The sequence below is a fragment of the Ictidomys tridecemlineatus genome, chromosome 10, assembly GCF_052094955.1.
Source record: "Ictidomys tridecemlineatus isolate mIctTri1 chromosome 10, mIctTri1.hap1, whole genome shotgun sequence".
In the NCBI taxonomy this organism is placed as follows: domain Eukaryota; kingdom Metazoa; phylum Chordata; class Mammalia; order Rodentia; family Sciuridae; genus Ictidomys; species Ictidomys tridecemlineatus.
The window spans coordinates 95,054,268-95,060,382 of record NC_135486.1 but is presented as its reverse complement, the minus strand read 5'-3'; the positions used below and the strand labels follow the sequence as shown (position 1 = coordinate 95,060,382).

The 6,115-nt window shown below is 37.9% G+C and overlaps 1 long non-coding RNA gene across 1 annotated transcript; it reads right to left on the bottom strand.

Annotated features, from left to right (window-relative positions):
- Positions 1–1,901: 1,901 nt before the first annotated feature.
- On the bottom strand, positions 1,902–4,004 carry LOC144367042 (uncharacterized). Its single transcript, XR_013426250.1, has 2 exons — positions 3,803–4,004; positions 1,902–2,472 (listed from the first exon to the last, which is right to left on the bottom strand). It is a non-coding gene; the product is annotated as an uncharacterized LOC144367042 (long non-coding RNA).
- Between the last annotated feature and the right edge of the window lie 2,111 nt (positions 4,005–6,115).

Here is a 6,115-nt window from a genome sequence, read left to right as displayed (position 1 = left end):
TAACATGGTAAATATATGCAAATATATAATAACATATATAAGTATATAGTCCTTATGTCCTGTATCATTGCTAACTTTTATCTATTTTAGTAGGGTTTGGTTTTTTGTTTTTGTTTTTGTAAATCATTTTAGATTTAGATTTTTAGAATAGTTCTGTGTGTATTTAAAAAATTGAAACTGTGCCAAAAAGTAATCTAGGTCAAGAGATAGTTTGATAGTAAATCATATCACACATTTAAGGAAGAAATAATCCCACTTTATGCAGGTCTTTTAGAATAGAGGAAGAGGAAAACATTTCCCAGCTTATTATACTAGTCCAGCATGTGGACAACCTTGTTTCTTCTTCTTTTTTAATTTATAAGTCTCATTTTTGTTGTTGATACTGTACTGGGTAGGACTTCTAATACAATGTCTAATTGAATGGCATCTTGTTTCCAAGGAGAGAGTGTTCAGTCCTTATCATTAAGTGTGAGGTTCCCAGCCAGTTTTGTTTAGACACTGCTTATCAGTTTGAGATGTTCCATTCTATTCTTATTGCTATCAATTTTTAATTCAAGTGGATGTTAAATTTGGTCAAAGTCTTTTTCTGCATCAGATGGTTATCCTTTAGTTTGGTGAATTAACCTGATTAATATCTGAACATTGAACCAGCGTTCCTAGGGAAAGGAACCCAGTTGGTCATGATGTATTACCATTTTGTATTTTGCTAGATTCCATTTGTTATTATTTTGTTGAAGATCTTGTGTCTGTGTTCTTGAGGGACAATGACAAGCAGTTTTCTTTTCTTGTACTGTGTGTTTTTGGTGCCAGGGTAATGCTGGACAAGTATAATGAGCTGGGAAATGTTTTCCTCTTCCTCTATTCTAAAAGACCTGCATAAAGTGGGATTATTTCTTCCTTAAATGTTTGATATGATTCAGTATCAAACTATCACTATTAAACTATCTCTTGACCTAGATTACTTTTTGGCACAGTTTCAATTTTTTAAATATACACAGAACTATTCTAATCTATTATCTAATTTTTCATTTCCTCTTGGGTGAGCTTTGGCAGCTCGTGTCTTTTGTCATCAAGCTGGGAATGTCATTCAGAGGTAGGTGTTAGATTCAATCCCTAGGACTGAAAAAAAAATTCTCCCTCCATATAGATGATGCCCTGAGACACAATTGTTCTGTTCAGACTTTCTTCAAGAAAGGGGCAGGACAGGGAATGGCAGGTGAAGTCACCACCCTCATAGAGCCATTAAAACCATAGTTCTTGCAGCCATTTCAGTCCTGCTAGGAAAAATGGATTCTAAGAACACCCACTGTTCAGAAGAGGGCAGAAGGGGGCAGTTGGTAATGCTTCCATCTTCTTAAACACAGCGGTAATAGTTACAAATGTTCCTCAAGCATTTGTATGGTGGCAGGCACTCTTCTAGGCATTGCTCATTGAGAAATGAACAACAACAACAACAACAAAAAACCTTCTGCCCCCAGGGAAGTTACCTCCTAGTGACTGAGGAAGAAAACACACAAGACAAGTAAGTAAAATTATACTGTGTTAGGAGGTGATGACTTTCCTGGTGAACCTTAGCAACAATTAACATGAAAGCCAGCAAGACAATGTGAATCCTTCCCACCGACTAGGAGAGTGTGTACATGGACTCATGCTTGTGTCCCCCATCCCCCATGTGTGGGCCATGGCCACTACATTATGTGACCACTGGGGAGAAATGGAAACATTTTCTCCTAAGCATATTAACCTACATTAATCTGGAGATTAAGTTAGGGTAAAGGAAGTACAGCCCTCCTACATTGTTGTCAATCACAATTATTGTTTGATTCTCAGTACTAAAATGGCTTGGGGTCAGCATTGACTTTTTGAGAATTAACAATAGATTTTGAGTCATAAAGTACTAATTATTTTTAACAGAATTTATTGTACTTATGGTTTCAATGTAAGGATTTTCATTTTTAGTAAGCAGAAAACAAGAGAACTGGTATTCCAAGGGGTTGGTGATAAAAAGCCAGCACCTGGTTACTTTGCCATAACAGTCATCTGCACTCAACCAGATGCTCCAGCCAAGCCCTCTGAACCTTAGGCACGCTTGCTGTGGTGGAAGATTTGCTTGTATGTGCAGGAATCATGAAGCATGTTTCACGGAGAACTATCTTTTTTGAAAGACCACAAAAGAGAAAAATAAAGGAATTCCACAATGTGAAACCAAAATCCAAACAAAGGGATTTTTCTCAACTCACATGTGTCTTAAACATTTTGGGGGAAATCATTGTACCAGACATCACAGGTCAAGGGAAGTAGATTGACTGTTGGGATATACAAAAGCAAACATCTAGCAATAGAGATATAGTAAAAAGTACAAAATTATGCTTTGAGGGGCAATAAGTGATTACATTTCCTGCAGGTGTGCCAGCTGTCCAGGGGCTTCCTTAACATTCAGAATGTGCAATTTATTTCTTTCTTGTGGCAATGCTGGTCCAAAAAAAAAAAAAAAAAAAGAAACACACTTGACATTTCAGGCTGAATAGGCCCATGAGACCATCCAATCATTCAAATAATAACAATCATCACTAACAAGATGAGGAAAATTATAGAAGTCATGATTTTTAAATATCTAGATAAAAATAAATGAAATAAGTCTTTTCCCTCTAAAATGAGAATCGCATTCCAGGTGTTAAACTGCCATGGAAACCATACAAAAATGTTAAGAAAAAAAACACAGCTAGTCAGTAAAAACCTAAAGCCAACTACACCTTGAGCCAAGAATCAATTGTGGACCATGATGAAGCTACTGAGTTTTTTTTTAATCACTTATTAAATAAACAGACATTTGGAATAAAGCTGGTTGAGCTCAAGACACTCTTATACTCAGTAGGTATCCTGATTTTAAAGTAGTTGTTACCAATTGAGGTGACAGCCACTGTTCACAAACACACAAGAAATATAATACCAGACCAGATTCCCAGATTTTATTAAGGAATAAGATTTAAGATTCCTTAAGATTTTACTTTCCTCACTTTTCCCTTTTTACTGAGTTTTTCTTTTCCCCATAATGTTTTTCTCTACAAATATTTTCTTTCTCTGAACTAGGTAACTAGTGAAATCATGCCAACACACTCCCACATAAACAAGCACAGTGCTTCCCTTTCTCAGGTCCTGTCTTCTGCCCATGCAGACTGTCTCTAAAGCAGTCTTTTATGTTATCCAAATAACAGGCCCCAGATATTGTTCCCTCTAGAAGTGCACCTGTGTCTTTCATCAACCTTAATGGGAATTATGTGTGAGCAATCTCCCCCTGGTAGGTTCAAGGAAGGGACAGGGTATTATGAATTTTTCAAATTGCTGCCCAAGAAATGTAGTTCATTTCCTCCATTATCAAAATTATCTATAAGGAAAGTCATATTTCTGAAACAGAAATGTGGCTATTTTAAAAAATTAACAATATCTTATTTCACAATTTGGAAGGTAAACACATTCCAGAGTCCTTTTGCCAAACATGTATGAATAAACCAATAAACTCATATCTCTTTTTTTTTAAGTTGTAGATGGACACAATACCTTTGTTCTACTTATTTTTATGTGGTGCTGAGGATTGAACCCAGTGCTTCACATGCACTAGGCAATTGCTCTATCACTGAGCTACAACTCCAGCCCCTATTACATATCTCTAACCAGTAAGTATAATCCAGAATTCCAATACTCTTTTCAATAGTGTTTGCAGATTTTCCACGCAGTTGATGGCTTGTTTTGTCCTCAGACAAATATTTTCAAGATAAGCTGTGGTCCACCAGCCCTCTCTTACCTTCTCGTTGAAATGTGAAAACACGCTTACAGTTTCAGGTTAACTTTAGGAATGTTAACAAACATACTGTCCATTCGCTGAGAAAAACCTTCATTATTTTCTTCATAGGAATTCGGCTCCCAATTCATTCACCTTTACAACAGCATTCTGGGACTAACAGGTTTTCAACAGATTGCTTCTTAGGGGAAAGCTCAACATTCCACATCTGTTTTGTTTTGTTTTTCTCCTTTCCCTTTGCCCCTGGCTGAAGAAAAGGGCAAGTTTTGAAGTTTACTCATTAACAATGGCTATTTGCCTTAGTTTGGATAAGTCATCCTCAACTGACCAAAGGAAGAAATCTTTAAATCACCAAGGGTTGGCAGCACCGGAGGGTGTTCATCATCTGAGATCAGCTCAGGGCACATCGTGCTGCATAGTACTTTGCCACACTCATTCTGGGCTTATCTGTGCCGTGAGTAGTTGGGTACATACTCTTACACATGAAGTTTGGGGTTGGAAGAGCAGAGATGATAAGTCGTCTGTGCCATTTGAGAGGAACAGAGGTACTTAACTTCTGTGAGGACGGTCAAGTGGGCCTTCCTCCCTTTGGGTCACTTCCTCTCTTGGCCACCGCCAGCCACATACCTGCACAGACCGAACCCACTTCGCACAGAGACAGTGTCCACAGATAAGAAATCGTTTTATCACTGCTGCAGTGACCTCATTTGGTTTCCTATAGATCAGAGAGAACACACCTTGAAGATAGTACAACAGACCCCAAGAAGAAAATGGCAAAATCCAAGCTGAATGACCATATTGGGCTGATTCACAATTATAACATGGATCTTGACATTTTGCACGTGATTTTTATTTCTCCTAAAGCTAGTGTTAATTATGTTAAGCTATAAATATAGCATACATTATAAGGATTTAGGGGCTTTGAGTCTTGTCCTTCCCTTCTTCTCCACTCTTTCATTCCTCCTTCCCCATCTGGATGATGGCTTCAGGGGTTGTGGCAGAGGGAGGAGGGACAAAGCCATAAGTCACTGTCAGAACTGTGCTGGCTGTTGTTCATGCTGTTAAGGCAGCCTTTCTCTGTGGATCCATTTGTGTCCTTTTTCATATTCCCCAATGCAAATATGATCCAGTTGTTTTATTTAATTTTATTTATTTATTTATTTATATCTAGTTTTATTGAGATATAATTTGTATACATAAAACTGTGCATAATTATTGTATTCAATTTGTTGAGTTTGAACATATGTATGCACTCATGTTACCATCAGTGCAAAGGGATAAATATATCTATATATCTATCATCCCAAAGTTTCCTTGTGATGTTTTTATGGTAAGAGTACAACATGTGGGCTGGGGATGTGGCTCAAGCGGTAGCACGCTCGCCTGGTGTGCGTGTGGCCCAGGTTCGATCCTCAGCACCACATACAAACATAGATGTTGTGTCTGCCGAAAACTAAAAAATAAATATTAAAAAATTCCCTCTCTGTCTCTCCCCTCTCTCTTAAAAAAAAAAAAAAAAGAGTACAACATGTGCTGGGCATAGTGGTTCATGCCTGTAATCCCAGGGGCTCGGGAAGCTAAGGCAGGAGGATTGTGAGTTCAAAGCCAGCCTCAGCAAAAGGGAGGCCCTAGGCAGCTCGGTGAGACCCTGTCTCTAAATAAAATGCAAAATAGGGCTGGGGATGTAGCGCAGTGGTCTAGTGCCTGAGATCAATACCTTGTACCCGCCCCCCCCCAAAAAAGAATACAACATGAGATCTACTCTCTTTACAAATTTTTTAAGTGCACAATACCTCATTGTTAACTGTCGTTACCATGTTATACAGCAGATCTCTGGAATCACTCTCGTATAAGTGTGATTTTGACCTATTGAACATCAAACTCCCTGTATCTCCCTATCCTCATTCCTTGGTAACCATCACTATATTATTTGCTTCTATGCATTTGTGTATTTTAGATGCCTCATGGGACAAGAAATCGTATAGCATTTGTCCTACAAATGACTTATTTTTTTTTTTTTAGTATAACATCTCCCAGGCTCATCCATGTTATCGAAATAGCAGGATTACCTTCTTTTTAAAAAAATGAATAATGTTACATTGTATTATATACCGCATTGTCTTTATCCTTCTGTCAATGAGCATTTAGGTTGTTTCCATATTTTGGCTATTGTGAATAATATTTTCATGATCATGGGAGAGCCGTGGTGTTATGGTTTGGATGTGAGGTGTCCCCCAAAAGCTCATGTGTGAGACAATGCAAGAAGGTTTGGAGGCAAAATGATTGGGTTATAGCCTTAATCTAATGAGTGAATTA